General features: G+C 44.1%; 1 protein-coding gene across 4 annotated transcripts in view; it reads left to right on the plus strand.

Annotated features, from left to right (window-relative positions):
- The first annotated feature begins 497 nt into the window (after positions 1-497).
- Positions 498-17393, plus strand: part of HTR2C (5-hydroxytryptamine receptor 2C) — a 193334-nt gene continuing 176438 nt past the window's right edge. For all 4 annotated transcript variants that reach the window (XM_072335729.1, XM_072335735.1, XM_072335731.1 and 1 more), the window contains exon 1: positions 498-1249. The gene's annotated coding sequence lies outside the window, so the exon portion shown is untranslated. The remainder of the gene's footprint in view (positions 1250-17393) is intronic.

Genomic DNA, 17393 nt, shown 5'->3' on the forward strand with positions numbered 1-17393 from the left:
GGGAGCAGCACTGCTAATTGCACAATGCCAGGTCCAGAAGAAGAGTACCAGATCATGGGATGCTCTGTGTTCTCCTTGCCCTGTAGGGTACAGACAGGGACGGTGACTGTATGTGTGTGGGACAGGGATGCGTGTGGTGTAGTGACAGCTGTGCTGCACTGGGACAGGGACAAGCATCGCTGCTGGGTGACAGGGCCACAGCTGGATCCTGGAGATGAGGGAGGCCTCATTTCTGAGCCCTAATGTGGGAGCCCTGCGGCCAGGCCTGCTATTCCTTCCCCTCCAGGCTGAGGGGCTCTCTTCTTCCCTATGGGCTGTCTCCTTGCCCTGAGCTGACAAAGCTCCTTCTGGGCTCTGGCTGAGGCACTGGGTGGGAGCTGCAGGCATCCGCATCTCCAACAGGCTCGTGTGAGCAATGTGCCTTTAAGACTAGCAGGAGAGCAATAGTATCCCCCTCCCTCCTGTTAATTGTAGCATGTTTTTCAGCCATGCTTTCCAGTCACATTCGCAGCTTGTGAGAGAGAGGGAGCAGCACTGAAGCTCCCCGGCTGAGCGCTGTTTGTGCCGGCAGGACAGTGTGTGCTTGCTCACGCTGTGGGCGCCTGCAGCTGATGGACGACAGAGCTGAGTGCTGGGGGCAGGAGCCCCGTGTGCCCCAGTGTCAGTGACACCATCGTGTCTGTCACCTCCTCACCTTGTCTTTGGCTGTGTCCTCTGACGTGCTGGTCCCTCTGGGAGCTGTGTGTTCTGCCGGTGCTGGGGCGATGCGGTGGGAGCTGTGCGGTGCCTGCCAGGGGATGCTGTGGGCTTCCGTGGGATTGCTTGGCTCCCAAAGTGACTGCAACTAACTCCAGGTTAGGACTGCTTCTCGGAGGATGTCCTGTGCATTTCCACTTGTTTCCCTCCAGCCTCGCTACGGAGTATTTGGAGTATTTCGTTTGCCCCTGCCAGTGGAGGACAGAGTCGGAGGCCTCCAGAGGGTTAAGAGCATCTGCCTTTACGCTAAGTGTTCAAGCAGGAAATAATCTGCAGAGATACATGTGCAGCAATTCAACTGCTGCTGCTCTCCCAGGCTGCTGCCGCTGCTGCTGCTCGGTGTGTGTCAGGAGCTGCGCTGCTTGCAGAAGATGCTTTCTTGGTGTGTCCGAGGTGCTGGGCATGGCAGCAGAGCCCCTGCTCCTAGGGCTGGGGTGAATGTCTCCATCCATGAGGAATTATGTTGACCTGCAGGCTCTGCTGGCTCAGTGAGGTAGGTGCCGCTCCCTGTGCAATGCGCCGTGAGCTTTATCTGTGGGATACAGTTCCCTTTTTCGTCCTGGGCTATGCTGTCAAAATGCATTTTAGTGGGAAACAGCTTCAGTTTGCAGCCTAAAGCTGGACAGAAATATGTGTCCGTGTTTTTTGTGCTTGCAGCAGGAAGGAGAGCATAGGGTATCCTCAGGGATACCTTTCATGCCCAGCAATAAAGTTGTTGCACTTAATTGGAACAAACTTGCTTTGGTCTGTGAAATGCACCTGGGAGCTCTGCTGCTTCCTGATGTGACCTTAGGAAGGGGCTGGCTGCAGCACACGGGGTTATGCTTGGGTTCAGATGCAGGCATACAGTGCACTCTACAGGTCCCTGAATTTTGCTCCTGTGGATGTGGGGAGGAAGGTGGACATCCACATGGAGACAAAGTGTTGCTGGCAGGGAGACGATGTTTTCTAGGGGAGTGAGATTACACCATCAGGGAAAAGGAAGTGCTCTGCACTGAAGGAGAGGGGATTTGAAGGTTTTAAGGGAGGATTTTGGTACTTGGAAGCTGAGAAAGAAATGTGTTTTAGGAGCTGTCTGAGTCTGATTTGTGCCTTGCTATCCCAGCTCTGTGAAGAGGAGCTCTGTTCATCTCTGCTAACGGCTTTACTACCCGCAGCGTTCAGTTGAAGCTATTTTAAAATGATTTTAATAATTTTTGCACCGATAGCTAAGGAGGAAAATCTGCCAATGCCAACAAATTTCAACATCAGCTTTCCCCAGGCTTGCTAAGGATGGTGCCTTCTTGAGAAGTCTCTCTCAAGACCAGCAGCTGCTCAGGCTGTGCCTTTCTTACCATCAGACCATACATTTTGGCTTCTCGTGAGACCTCCAGTGGGTGCTTTTCTCTGTAAAGATGGAGCTGAAAGGGAAGTTCTCAAACGTTTTCCCCTGGAAAAGGCAGAGTGGTGTGCCCTGGGTACTGATTTGATACCAATTTGGTACCGGTGTTCATGGCTAGCTTGTATGCGTGTGTGTTTGCATGTTGGCTTATGAAGCAAGAGATCACAGATCCTGCCAATGAGACCTGACCATGTGGAATGGGTGGGCACTGCCTGGGTTATGTGCTTATGTCACATGGTAAGAGGCTTGTGCGCATTCCTGGCATTGCAGGTCTATGGAAACAGCACGGCCAATGGTACCATTGCTGTGAAACTGTTCCAGAAGTGTTTCTGTGGCACTGTAGCAGAACAAATGTGTTATAACTGCACTCTTTGCAAGGGAGAAAGGGCAGGATTGTCATGTTTGCTGTAAATGTTTTAGTCACTGTTGTTATCTTTGGGCTTCCTGAGTTGCCACCTGAGCTGGCAGCTCAGAGCATTTGTTGATGCCTCCTGAACTTCCCAAGACTGCTGTGCCATGCTGAAGTCATCTCTAACCCATCTCACAGGGAAGGCTCAGGAAAATCTCCCCTTCTTACCAGCAAATTGGGGCCAAATGCAGGAAAGAACATGCTTCTTTTGCAAGAAGAAGATATTTGCAGAGCCTCCTTTGGGATCTGATGAGAAAGACCTCTGCTGCTCTGCAGGGCCTCTATGTTGGTGATAGAGCAGCAGGAATGGTCTGGTGGCTTTGCTGCTACTATGACACCAGAAGCCACAACCCTTACAGAGGTTGGAGGCTGCAGTGGTGCTTGGGGAGCAGCTGCTTCGCTCTGTCCTGTGAAGGAGTGCTCCTTGCTTCCCAGGAAGGAGGCAGAGCTGGGCAGCAGCGCTCCATAGCAACGCACGCATCTCCTGCAAAGGGGAGAACAATCTCCTGGTTTCACTCAGAGGTGGAAATATGAATGTATGAACACCCAGTGGAGAATCTCAGCAGTGTAGTGCTGGTATAAAGCTATTTGAATGGCTTCTCTATAAAAATGCATTTATGAAATACGATGAGCATTAAATAACCAAATTACCTGTGCAGGAAACACTAGAGAGATTATATGGGAGTCATCCTACTTATTGCTATTTGCAGCCAGGCAGAATGGTGATTAGAGCTGGCTGAATTAAAGCACAACGTTTCTCACAAACATGCTTGCAAAATTCAGAACAAATTTGGTGCTTGCTGGCCAGCAGCAGTTTTGGCTCTGCTTGTGCCCCTGTTCCAGCAAGTGCATTTTTCATCAAGTACTTTTGCTAAAGCAACACAGTGTTGGAACCTATTCATGTAGGCTGAAGGTGTGAGTGGGAATATGTTCCTCATAGCTGTACTCTCATCTACTTAGGGAACAAAAACACTCCGTTTGACCTCCTGATTATTTCTAAACAGCGTTTTTGGTCAGTGACAGTTTTGCATTAAACTCCTGATTATATGGATGTCAAGAGCTATTTGCTGAAGTTAATTATGGTGATTTTTTTTTTACATTGTAATTTATTAAATGAGGAGTGATCAGCACTGTGTGTCGTGTGTGCTGTACTATGATACATCCCCTGGTCCAAGAGTCCCAAAAGAGCATGGCTCGAAGACCAAGGACAGGGTGCTCAGCATGGCCCATGGGTGAGAGCTGCTGAGGCCCATTGCCAAGACCCTACTGAGTGATGGCTGAGTTGAATGTTCGTTTGGGTCCATTGGTGGCCTGGGATCGCCCATCTGGCTGGGATCCCTGTGAAGTTTGCTGCTGAAGCAAAGGCATGGCCTCATCCTGTGCTGCACTGCTATGGCTTGCCTGTAGTGTCTCCTCATCGGCCACAGGCACCATGTAGCATGATGACAGACTAGTGCAATGGGAATACAGTGAATCTTCAGGAACTGCTTCCTGCGGGGTGATTTTCCTGGCTTCTGTGGGGATACAAACGAAGCTCAGTAATGAGGTGCCTGCAGTCATCCAGCAGCCATTTCATTTCTATGCTTTGGATGCTGCCTGGAAACCAGCTACAGGTGGTCAAAGCGTGTGGGCCAGCAGCACCTGTTGAGTCAAAGGTAAAGCTGCTGTTTTGATAGTGACCGGAGTCTTTAAGAGATTGTGCTGCTGCAGTTGAAACCTCTCTGGCTTTGAACCACTTATAAAACGTGTTCACAGTAGGTGGTGGCATCAGCCTCCTCGTAGAGAATGCAGATATTTATATTATGCAAAAAGTTTTCTTGTTTTGCTGCATTCAGATGATGACTGGAGATACCATTCCTGTTAGATACAAAAAAAAAAGAGTCTGACTTTAGAGGTGAATTCAAAGAGCAATTTCTATTTAATATATATAGCAGCAAATAGGAACAAAGCTGCTTAAAGATTACTTTAATGATGAATCATTATATGGCTCTCACCAGTCTGAAAAGCGCTAGAAGTCAAAATGGAGTGCTAGGGTTTAATCGCTTAGAAAATTTGTAGGAAGGGACTTGTATTGTAGAGCGGGTTTCTCACCATATGAAAGTAAAAATACTTTTGAGATGCAACGGCATCAAGTGACTTTTCATCCATAGATGAGAGGCAGCTGCTACCTATCGTGTATTGTTCAGGAAGGTTATTCTCTTTGGCTGTTAGTTACTATTGAGAATATCTTCAAACTTTGGACTGATTTCCTTCTTCCCCCCTGCCTGCTCCCCTTTTTAGGGCAGATGCTGTCATATTCCTTCTTCCTTTGAACGATATCGTTGTTGCTACTAATCCTAATTAAATGCTGTAAATTTTAAAAATCAGATTAATCTGAGCCATCGGCCCAGTGCAAATGCTGTAATCATTAGAGATCATAAAATGTTCGAGGGACTGTGATTTTACTACAGAGCTGCCATGGCACACGGCCAAAGATCTCGCTACCTTTGTTCAGGTGACATGGATTGTACTGTGCACGCTTCCGTGTAATGCAGCAGGAATAGAAATGATACGTGGCTCAGCTGTTGAGTTGCACTCTCCGTCTGTAAGTCAACAAACATCAGAAGGTTGACATGAAATACCCCCTCCTCGCTATAAATGTTGGATGAATCCTACGGTTTCCGCACAGAAGTGGGCAGTCAGAGCTGGGAGGTGGCTGCACACCAAAACTTCAGCTCGTTTGTGAGCTCTGTGGCAATGTTGATCTCCTCACTCTGTCCCAACTTAATTTCTGAGGTGGTGACATCAGGAGAGATCTCAGTGGTTGTTATGGTTGTAACTACCCGGCACTGAAAGATAGAAAGGGATTAAACTGGCATTGCAGACATTTATGTTGGAGTTGGTTGTTTAGATTTTCCTCAATGTTGAGGATAAAGGCACTCAGTGGAAGCAACTAACCTTGCTTGTTTTAGATAGGAGAAGATGTATCACAGCTGGAAGTGCCCCGTCTGCACCACTTGTGCACTTAGTCTGCCAGCTTGGCTTGAGTTGTGACGGTGGCACTGGTTGGGATGAACACCCCAGCAGCAGGAATTGTGTTAAGCCCTAATCCAGCCAGTACTCAGCTCTACCTGGACTGCTCTGGGTTCCTTGGACAGGTCTGGTGGAAATAAGGAGTGGCAGCCAGGGTCTGACCCTTCACGTTTTACACTGCCTTATGGAACTTGAGCTGCTTTGGCTGTAGCAAGTGTGGCTGTAGAGTATGTGTTGCTATTTCCTGCTTTGTATGCAGGCACCCCTCACTGTGACCTTATGACACTGATGGTAAATGCACTGGTTTTGATAAAAGCTACAAGTTGTCATTCTTTATCTCCACCCCCAAATAGCAATTAAATCTTCAGACGAATTCCAGGTGTAATGGTAGAACTGAAGCAGGGAAATCCATCAGTTCAGAGATTGATGCTGTTGATGCATGCTTGCGTTGGTGCCCTTCTTGCATGTCTTCTGCTCCTGCCTTGCTCCCTCAAAGTTCCCTGACCTTGTCCACTTACTCCATTGTATGTAGGCAGTTGCTATGGCAGAAGAAACAATGGTAGCGTGAGTTCTGTCCCATGAATATTATATAATTGAGGTTTACTCGGTAGACTTGCAACAGCCAGAATGTGGAATTAAGAAGTGTGTTTCCTTTTTGCGTACTAAGCAACATTCATGCAACATTTAGCCATGAATGCCCAGCTATGTTCTTTTTCAGCATCGCTTTCAGGAAGCTCTGGGCAGATGTGTATGATTTTATAATAGCTATTGCTTACAAAGGAGGACAAAATTACAGAAGCATATTAATTATCTACAGTTTAATGTATATAGTGGTTTGCAAACAGCTATTGTGGACATTGTTATCTGAAAGACTGCAATTTTAATGGTTCTAAAGGGGACAATTGTAGATCTATTGAAACTCTTACAGTTACGGCTTAATTTTAATATGGGTCCTATTTGGAAAAGCCTGTATTTTTATTTTATTTTATGGTACCCAGTTTTATGTGTTTGGCTTGTGGCAGTAAAACCATAGCTGAATGCTGCAATGAATGCAAATATGTCTGCATGAAAGAGGACTCTTGCCTTAATAACGTACCCATTTTAATTGCTGCTTCCTCTGTTTTCTAAAATCATACGGGAATATAAAACGCAGTGTAAGCCCATAACTCTGAACAGTGCCACAGAATATGGCAAATGCTCTCTGATTGCCCAGATTTTCACCAAAGTGATTGTTAGGATCCTGTAGTTTGACCAACTGGTAACACAGGGTATAGCAAATGTTACGCAGCAATTTCTTCTTGCCTTTCAGAAACATATTCAGCCTTGATTAAGGAGTGCAGATCACTGGGACTCAAATGTGTCCTAAGGGTAGTTGCTTTGGTGAGTAATTATTTCCAATGCTTTAAAAAATTAAAATCTCCAATTGGAGTTTATTTCCTTCCTCCATATGTTGGATCTTTTTTCTGCCTTTTTCTCCTTAATTAAGGAGGCTGCTGCTAGTAAAAGTCATTTCACGTGCTGCTGCTTGGCCGCCTTTTTGCTCAAGTGATTTTGTTTAAACTCTTTGCACACAGTCTGTTTTCAGACACTTAAATCAGGTTACATTTCCCTCCCCTTTTTTTGGGGGGGCGGGGGGGAGGAAATCTTTGTGCTGTGCATCTCAGAGGTGGTTGTTCTGGGTCAGCAGAACACTGCTAACCCTCTCATTGACTCCATAGGCAGAAACAGCATCACCTTTCTAAACTTGGACAAAAGTCTACGGCTAGTGACCTTAGGACTTCATGTGCTATTTATCTGTCATTACTCCTATATATATATGCTTAAGTCTGTGATTTCAAACACCCAATTCACCCCCCCCTCCACCCCGCAAGTGGGATAAGTCATCCAGCACAGCATTCTTTGATCCTAGATGAGCAGGCTTGTCTTTTGCTGTGTTAAAATGCCCAATCTTTAGCAGAAAAGAACTGAGTTGTTTCTCTGCAGTCATTCAAGTCTGTCCCTATCTACCCTTAAGCAGGTACTGAGCTGCAGCGGGATGCAAAGCATTTCTCTGTAGGCCCAGTTAAAGGCACTTCCATTCACTGATTGTTCCTCATTAAAACTACATCTTGCTGATTATCAGTGGTTTTTAGTGTTCTGTAGTAATTTCCTGTAATGATATTATTACAGTACTTGGTGTGTCACCAAGCTGTTAGCAAAATACAAGTTGCAATGTGAGCACAGCTGCTATATTTATTCCCACAACCTGCTTTATTAAATGTGCTAAAAATCATGTCAGGATTATCCAGTAGGTCTGATGGGCTTCCCACTGTGAGCAGACACAGAGTGCCCTGAGGATGCAACCATCTCTGCTGCTTTCCCCTTCCTGATGCCCACTTCGTGATATTCTCCAGGAGAGACTTATCAGACTTCTATTGCTGTTGAGGTCTTCTTAAAACCACCCAAGATAAAGATAAAGCAAATTACATGTTTTGTTTGAGCGCTGTTCTATTCCTCCATGCTTCTTGTTGACTTTGGGTTTCCTGCTGGCACTTGAGGAATGAAAATAAAGTAAGGAAGTTATGAGTTCAGTCATCAAGCTGTTCCTTTGTGATTTTCATCTGGGGTGCCTGTAATTGCCAGGATAACTGTCCTGTCTGCCTACAACTGCTGGACTCAAGTATTCCTTTGGTGTCTTTCATAAACTCTACAGTTCAACTCCTCATTGCTGGCCTCCAGCTCTTTTCCTTAGCTTCATCATTGTTTCCCTTTGCTCCTCTCCTGAGTTATAAGTACTTCCAGCAGGAAAACAGAACAAAACCTTTCGTTCTCCAATTGCTGCAAATGGTTTGCACGTTGCTTTCTATTTCCTGCTATTTCTTATTTATTTTTTTTAGCACCCCTTATCTTTGGGTCTCAGTATGACTCCACGTGAACTATTTTTTCTAACCATCCTTTCTGCCATCCTTTTATTTATCCCTTTTCCCCCTCGTACGGTCCATTTATTTCTTTGACATAACAATTACTGACAGCCTGGTATCCTGTCTCCAACAGTGGCGAACAGCAGATGCTTAGAGAAGAATACAAGAAACAGGGTGAGAATATAATAACCCAAATATATCCCGCCAGCAGCGATCAGTATCACGTATGCCTGACTGTGCTGTGAATGTGTTTATGCACAGCCCAGTGGGGGTTGTAATGCCTAAAACCATGTGGGTGAGGAAGGGATAATTTTACAAGGTGGCAAATTTCGTTGCGTAGCTGCTGCCCCTCTCCTTGCTTTGCTTTGCTTAGCACAGAAAGCTGCAGCAGTGCCACGCTCGTTTCTCAGCAGGTCATTTGCAGGGCTCTTTGCATCTGATGGAATAGTTTGTATTTCTTTCCCTTGGAGGTTTTTGGGGGTGGTGAAATCCTTGTAACACAACAGATGTAGCGGGAAGCGTGATATTGAGAGTGGAATAATCATGGCTGCGCAGAGGAGAGAGAGACACAAGCACAATTCCACTCTGCTTATGGAGAGGTTACAGGTGTTTGGCATGGTTGCCCCGTGGGCAAGTGAGTGGAGCACCATTGAGCCCTGGGGAAACAGGGCCAGATGTGTGCTGACAGCAGTAGATGATGTGTTGTAGGTGCCACTGGAAATCCATCAGTTGCTGTCTGGATTGTGCTAAAGCAAGAAAAAAAGTGTGGTAACATTACAGGGAAGCCTCTTTAAGAACGTTTTTTTAGGCTAAATGGGAAAAGTGTTTTGTTTTTGAAGCTGTTGGATTTTATAATATATATATATATTTCTTTTACTCTTTGGCTACCATTGTACTACTGGGGATGGTGCAGTGTGGTCTTATTTCACTGTCATTTTAATAATGTGATATAAATCCTAACACCACATAGTTACCATCTATCTACACACACACACGTTTTGTATGTAGTTCTGGCAAATAAAGAAGAGGATAATGAGTCGTTATAAAATACAAAGAGTATTAATATCTCTTGTACTCTTCTAGTGCAACAAAAGCAAACCAACCAACTAAAGCCAAACAGACATTAGACATCTAATTATTAGTTCACCACTTGTGCACATTTTACCATCAGTACTCCAGCAGCCAACACACCACAGTTGGATTTAACCTCAGCTGGTGGTCGGATTTACTGGTATGAGGATTTTATTTGAGTTGTGTTTTCTTCACACAGTATATTTTCTTATTGTGGTTGTTGCTTTTTTTCATTGCTAGCTTGTAGAAGTCCTTGGCTCTTTCTTAGGATAATATATAAAAGACTAACAGGAAGAAAGAGGCATTCCTGTTGACATGACAAGCCTTTCAGTACCTGTCTCTTCGCTGTTCAGCTTCACCAGTAAGAGAATAAGGCTCATTCTCTTAAAACAGATGAATCCATAAATCTCTACAGCTCCAGTCACTCCAGTGCATTCCATGTGGCTGTTGAATAGGATTGGACAATATCCTCTCTGCCTAAATTTTCCTCCACTCCCAGCAGTAGAATAGTGCCTGTGGTGAGTTCTGCCACGTGATCCTGGCAATGGCTTTAGGGGATGCTCAGCAGAGGTGGGTGAAGTCCTCACTGAGCCTTTCCTGGATGAAGGTTTCTGACTTTGTGCCAAGCTGTGCATGCCGTACCTCAGCACTGTCTATGTAAATCAGCTCATGTGCTTTTCTGTCCCTGGATTTAGAATTTCTGTGATGCAGAAGCAAGCTGTATCGAGAGACTTGGGGCAAAAATATGCCTGCTGATAGATGCTTTAGAATCCGTATAAATCATCTGTTAGTACAGCACATTCTATTCATTTAGCCAGTGACAGTGTTATTTAGGGGTGATACCAAGTAGTCACAGAGTAATAAGGACTGTCTGAGAAGAAAATATGTGCGAAAGCTCTTAGGTGTAATGCTAATTTAAGTAAAATATGTGCTCTATTTGGGCTGTGGAGTATTTCTCTTGGAAATCTTAATAACGTTCGAGCCTTGGATACTTTAACATCGGCGTTCTTCAAAACGAAGACGCTATGATTAAGAACATCTAGGCTCATTTTTAGTTTGGGTTGATTCATCCTGTTTTTAATGGGCATCTCAGCAGTAGGGACACCTGTGCCTATGCAGTGTATTTAAATACGGCCTGGTGGTGTGTTCCCCCCTCACCATGATGGAAAGCAGAGGGGAGCAAAGTTGTCCTCATGCTGTTAATGCAGGTCACGTTTCAAGTCAGGCTGATGAGCAAGGACATCGGTATTATGCAGAGATATTACTCTAAGAATTTGTTAATGCTGATACAGTGCATAGGAACGAATGTAACTCTCTCTAAGAGCTGAATAAAAATAAATGTCACAAACAGAAATCTCCTAACTTCACATTAAAGGAAATCATAAATATGCCAAAAGGTAATACGAAAACCATTCAGACAGAGGCGATAACTGCGCAGCTTTTCATTTCTCTAAAGGTTTCTCCCTGTTTGTGTGAATATTATGTTGTAAAACCCCTTGCTAGAATGACAACCTTGTGCTACCTGCCGATGTAGTTTGGTTAGCTTGGAGTTATCGTTTGCTGTGCAGGTGGTTCTTGTCATAATGCAAATATTGGGAAAAACAAATCTTAGTAATTTTAAGAGCTCCTTTATGTATTTCAGAAGATAAAGTCCTTTCTTTTTTGTTTTCTTGTGTTTTAACTATTGGAATGTGAATGAGAGCATAGCAGGATAGCAGTGGTAAAAGACTGCCCTCTTTATTGGCAGCATTAGCTGATGTGAATGCTGGATGAAGTCTTCTCTGCAGCCTGAGCAGCAGTACTTTTTCCAGGGTGAGGTGAAACGTTTTAGTCTGTGCTGAGCCCTCAAAGAAATAGATGCCATTAACCAGAGATTTAAACTTTGTCCCTGGCTGCTGCTGGCTGTCATTTTTATGATGATTTTCTTTTAACTTCTCTGACTCCCGCTGTATAGTTGGTGTTGATTTAGTCTGCCAAAATAGGCTGGAGACACCTGCCTCATCTTGGGCTTCCAATTAATTTCCCCAGTTGTTGCTGTCTATAAAGGTACCATTTTTCCCTGTCTCTTTCAGCTGTGTCATGGCAAATGAAGACCCGTCCAGGAGCGCAAATCTCCTTCTGCCCTACTGAGGCAGTCAGCTCTGTGTGTACTATGGGATCTCTTCCATTGCTTTTTAATCTGCTTGGCCTTACAACTCCCTTCTCTTCTCTCCATACCTCTCAGGAAATACTATTTCAAAAGAAACAGATTTTTTTATGTATCTTAGGGGGTATGGAATACCTTGCTATGTAAAAGTGCATGGGAGATGTTCTGTGGTGGAACCAGGTAATGAGAGACCTGGGCAGGGGCACACAGACTGAGCAGGGTTCTTGTTTCATTGCTAAAATCACACATTTTGTAATTTTTTTTTCCTTTTCTTAAAATCAGATTTTTCAACTCTATCCAAACCACAGGCTGTTGCCTCTACAGCAGAAAGCATCACCACTTCTTAAATGGATATAAAAATATAAGTAGATATGGATATAATGGATATCAAGTGCATGAATTCTTAGAGTTTGCAATGTAGCTCTTTAATGCTTACAGGTGTATTCACTTTTTACTGTTTGAGTCCAGAGCTCAGGATCCCGAGCTTTGCAAAGTGACACAAAGCAAACTGACTGTGCTAATCTCGGAGTTCTTCATTGCTTTTGCAACGCTGACAGATTGGAGGGGGGAGAGATTTTGTTGCATGCTGTGCTGCTGAGCTAGTTATGCTGGCGACAGGTCTCCCGTGACTACATATCTGTTCCCAGGCAGAGGTTGTTTAGGTTGCAGTGAGCATATGCTTTGCTGAATGAACCTGCCTGATCAGTGCAGCCAACGCGAGCAGCTATGAACATCTCTTGGCTCTAATGCTGTCATATGTTAAACCGGGCGATGCAGAAGAGGGAGGTGAGATCTGAGCTGGCTTTTGTGCCTGTTTCAGAAATACGTTGTCTGTGCAATATTCACAGTGTCACTTTTCTGAGTGCCTGCTGTTAGGGATGAATCTTGGAGAAGTGACCAGCCATAGCTATAAGGCAAACACCAAAGTTGGGTTTGATGCTTTCCAATGTGGCTGTAACCTGCTCAGTCTGTCACCTGGTTATTAGCTGTGGCCGAAAGAGGAACTAAATCCAGAATCCAAATGAAAGATCTCAACGTGTATGTAATAGTATAACAAAAACAGCAACAAAAAAATCAATTTTTACTCTCTGAATATTGTCATTCTACACACGCATCAACACTTCTTTGTATAGGCTGTGTCCTGGTTTGTGGATTCCAGACCCAAGAAGATAACTGTGATCAGGAGAGAACTATCAGCCACATCACTGCCCCCAGCAGTGACGAATGCACATCCCTCAATGGATTTTGCAAGTGGATTTATAGTCTTCTTACATTGGTGTAGAAGATGGTATCTCCCAGAGACGAGCAAAAAGCTCACAGGAAACACTTTATGAATAATAATTACATGAATGATAATTACAGCGCTGCATTCATCCCTGACTGTTTTGAGTGCCTTACGGGGCTGGATGTGTCTTGTAATGGCAGCAGTCCCTGTGAAGATGAAGTAACACAGGGGCCAAGTTTGAAAAACCTTGGTATGATTACATAAGATAGTTCAGTTTAGTCTGAAAGAAATAATATTTGGTTGCAGAGGGAAGAGAAGAAAGGAGCAAGCCTGTTTTTAGATGTTAAGAAAGGGTAGCTCCTTTTGGACAAGAGGCGTTGCTTTCTGCCTTTTTGTTTCTGCATAAACGTAGATGTTGATTCCTGAAAAGATTAAAAATCCACGGACAAATTACTGCCTGGAATGTTGCTTCTGTCCTTTATAACAGCAGTTCCTGGTGTGCTGTATAGAAACTCATTGCCATGGCAGTGGTGATGTATATGCAATTCTGAAATGCGCTACATCTTTAATGAGCTCTGAGGCAGAGTTATCTATGAACAGCTCTTTGGTTATCAGAAAAGCTTTTGAGAGTGCTCAATGTTTGCAGACTGTGTAATCTATTTCCTGGGTATCGGGGCAGTTACTGTTCACAGCTGAGCTCTGTGGAGGGTTGATTATTTTAGCTGATGTGTTTTTTCATTTCTGGGCAACTTTTAAAGGTAGTCATAGAATATAACATCTCCAGATGAAATGTCTTCCCAAGTTAGTGACTTTTTATTTGGTTGATGATTGTGGGCAAGGACAAAGGATATTAATAAGGAAAGTTGTATGTGGAATTAGTGAATAAAAGCTATTATGACATTTATGTTACTTCTACATCCTATTCAATCCTTTGAACATATGCAACAGCATCTTTTTGAATGCTGATCAGTGCAGCTGAAGTAGTTCAGGTGGACCAAGAGTCCCCATCTACTGAAGGGCTTGAATCAAGACATTGATCCATCAGAACAAGTATCTTACTACTCAGGTTCATGCTGTGTGGTTATTAACAGTGCTGAATCAAGGCATGAAATCCAAAACATTAAAATGTGGGCAAGAAGAGTCTCTGAATACTACATTCAGAATATGGGGTGTTTTTTTTTGAGGAGATTTGTTTTATGACTTAATTTTTGCATGACAGCAGTTTCTCTGTGCTTATAAAAGACAACAATTTAATTGCATACTCTATAGCAGGCTCTAAACAAGAATTACTGGAAAGTGCTTCTCATAATGTTGACAATTCTCCTGTTTATAACACATTTATCTGTAGGCCTTTCATGGCTGTGACACATATGTATGTAGAGAAGCAGTACATATTTATAGGCTATGTCTGCAGTTGAAGGCAAATAAGCAGGTTTTGCCTTTAGTGGGACATTTTCCTCTGTGAGGACTCTGTTTTTAAATAGTATGGATAATAGTGTCTTTGCTATCTGAGGAGTGCATGGGTATGACTCACAATGTCATAAATACTACTGCTATTACAGCGAGCATCCAAGTGAAATTACACAAAATTATACATTTGCCAGGGTTCTTTTCTCTCACAGCCAAACTTCAAAATAGGAAGCATTATTATGTATTTCTATGCATTTGAGCTGAATGTTCTTGGTGGCCCACTAGACAGTAGTCCTGGACATTGTCAGTAATCCACACATCTCTTATGTTAGAATGTGGTGCATGTTCAGTGATGTTCAGGCCATGTGATATTGTGATCTGGTGTAGGATGCTCAGGGCCATCTGCCATCTGACCTGTCAGTGCTGGCTCTTGAAATTATGCAAGGTTTGTGGACTTGAATGCCATGTGGATCCATTGCCTCACCAAGCCCACTGTGCCTTTACTGCACATCATTTCCTAAATGAGAGATGATTGTTATCCAAACCTCATTTAACAATAGTGAACTAAGACATGCAAAGATTGAATGTTACGCCTAGGTTAAACATCTTGTCGGAGCTGAGAAATGACTGCAAGCTTTCTGGATAGCAGGATACAGCCTTTTCCTGCTAGAACCATCATACTTTAGACTTGTCACATTTGAGCTATGCCCACGTGTCTTTACAAATAGAGGAGTTACAAAGAGCTCAGAAATTAAGAATGTCCTGTTTTGAATATGGAATTTATGAAAACCTGTTAATTTTGAATTGGAATCTGTTGAACAGTGAGCAGTAACTGGGCAGATGAAAGAAAACAGTGCATGCGGTTGGTCATGTCGGAGTTGTTCTGTGTCTGGAATCAGTCCATAGTAAAGGCCTTCTTCTCTCCCTATTTGACGTTCTTTATTGGGTTTCTAAGAAAGTTCCCCTGCTGATTGCCTGGGGTGGTATTTGCTATTGAGGTAATGGTCAGATTGTCCCATTTTTGTTCAGGATGCAGAAGTGTGTGAAGAACTCTGTGTCCAGGCAGATTTTCTGGAGTCAAGCTGCAGTCCCCAGGCATCCATGGTCCATGCTGCTTGGAAAGCAGTTGTTTTGCAGCTAGCTTAAGGGCTGGTAATGCAGCATGGCACTGAACCCTGCCAGTGAGATGACTGCTCATTGAGCTGTGGGGAGCAGCAGGAGTCTGTTCAGCTCTGTCCCATTTGCTTAGGGTTGGGAGAGAGGCAGTTTCAACAGAGCTGGTGCTGTGATCCTTATGCCTTAGGCACAGGTTTTGTAGCAAAAATGTGCTGGAGCTTCCTTCTTTTCCATCCCAGCTACGATGAGGTTAGCTCTACCAAAGTGCAGCCCTTTCTCTCTCAATCTGGAAGTAGTTTTCTGGAGGTGGGCATATTTGAGAAAAGAGAGAAGACAGTTTTTCCCTCTTCCTTTTGTTGCAGTGATGGCATTAAGATCTCAGCATTTCTCTTGAGTGCTGCATTTCAGTTATCTTTTCCTCTGGCTAATTGGGGTGGTTCAGGCTGACAGGAGAGTTCTGGCTGCATGGTGAACAAATTAAAGGGAGCTGATCGTGATTCCCAGCCATCGTGTGCTTATGCCTCATAGTGGTGGACAGAAAGAAGAGGCCAGTTGTTCCGTTCTAAGGGTTATAGTGCTCGCTTGTCTGGGACACACAGCCTGAGCAAGCTTTTCCTCATTAAGCTGCCAGCAGGGCGTCTGAATTCAGAGCTCGTGTACCACGCAGGATGGTGTTCCTCATGCAGAAGCTGGGAATCCTAGTATTGGAATCCACATATCAAAGCCTGTTTCCTGCTTTGTTTGCAAAATGTTAGAATCTGACATTAAAGGCCGGTGAGTCCCCATTGATCATGGCTGAGCTTTGAGCAATGCTGCCTCTATTGCTTACTACATGTATGGAGCTGCTGCTTATGCAGTATAGGCTATGTTGCTGTTGCCCAAACTGCTTATCACCCAAAGAGTAGTTCTGAAATCTGACAGAATAATATAATTTAACAAAGGTTTATCTTAACCCTTTTTTTTCCCTCTCTCTCTTTTCCTGTCTTCTCACAGTGGCAAGTGCTGGAGTCTCTCCAGACTGTCAGTGGGCTACAGCCTGGGACCCTCCTTTCAAAGCTTTTCTGCTTTATTTCTTGGTGGTGTGTTTGTTTCCATGGAAACCTCCCCCCCCACTCCCAACCTAATTGAAATTATAAAACTATCATGTGCATAAACAATGCTGTCATTAAAGAGCAAACCCTGTCCAAACAGATGCTCGTTCTGTGCCCTATGGTAAGGTAGGCAGTGGGGCAGCAGGGGAGGTTATGTGGCCACCAGAACTTAGTGGGAACCTATAAAGCTTGGGAAAGCTAGTGAGGCCAGCTGCTGCACCCCTGAAGAGGAGTTTCCTGTGACTCTTGTTCCTTAAGGTTGCCATGTCCGTAACAATTGTGTCCACAGGAAAGTGGGAGTATTTTGCCTTGATCAAAATTACGTGCTTTATTTACATGTAAAAGCCTGTCTGCGAAGCTGATATTGAACAGATTTACAGCAGCTGTTAAAAACAAAAACACTACAAAAACCCAAAACATGTATACATGTGTTGTTGCCAGTAAAAGTTAAGTAACCAGAAAACATAGAAGCATGGAATTATAAAGGTTGCAAAAAACCTCTAAGGTCACCTAGTCTGGTTGTAAATCCTCCAGCACTATGAGCTCAGTGCCATATCTCCATGGCTCTTGAGTGTCCACCACTGGGCAGTCTGTTCTAATACTTGACCTCCTTGCTCCTGATGTATTCTGATACAAGCTAGGATGCTATTAGCCTTCTTGGCCACCAGGGCACACTGCCAGCAGCTCATGTTCAGCCAACTGTTCACTAACACCCCCAGATCCTTTTTGTCCTTACAACTTTCAGCCGCTCTGCCCCAAACCTGTAGTGCTGCATGGGGCTGTTGTGACCAAAATGTGAGCCCCAGCACTTGGTCTTGTTGAAGCTCATCACATTGGCCTCAAAGCTATCCAGATCCCTCTGTAGGGCTTCCCTAC

This window comes from Excalfactoria chinensis, chromosome 4, assembly GCF_039878825.1.
Source record: "Excalfactoria chinensis isolate bCotChi1 chromosome 4, bCotChi1.hap2, whole genome shotgun sequence".
Taxonomy (NCBI): Eukaryota; Metazoa; Chordata; class Aves; order Galliformes; family Phasianidae; genus Excalfactoria; species Excalfactoria chinensis.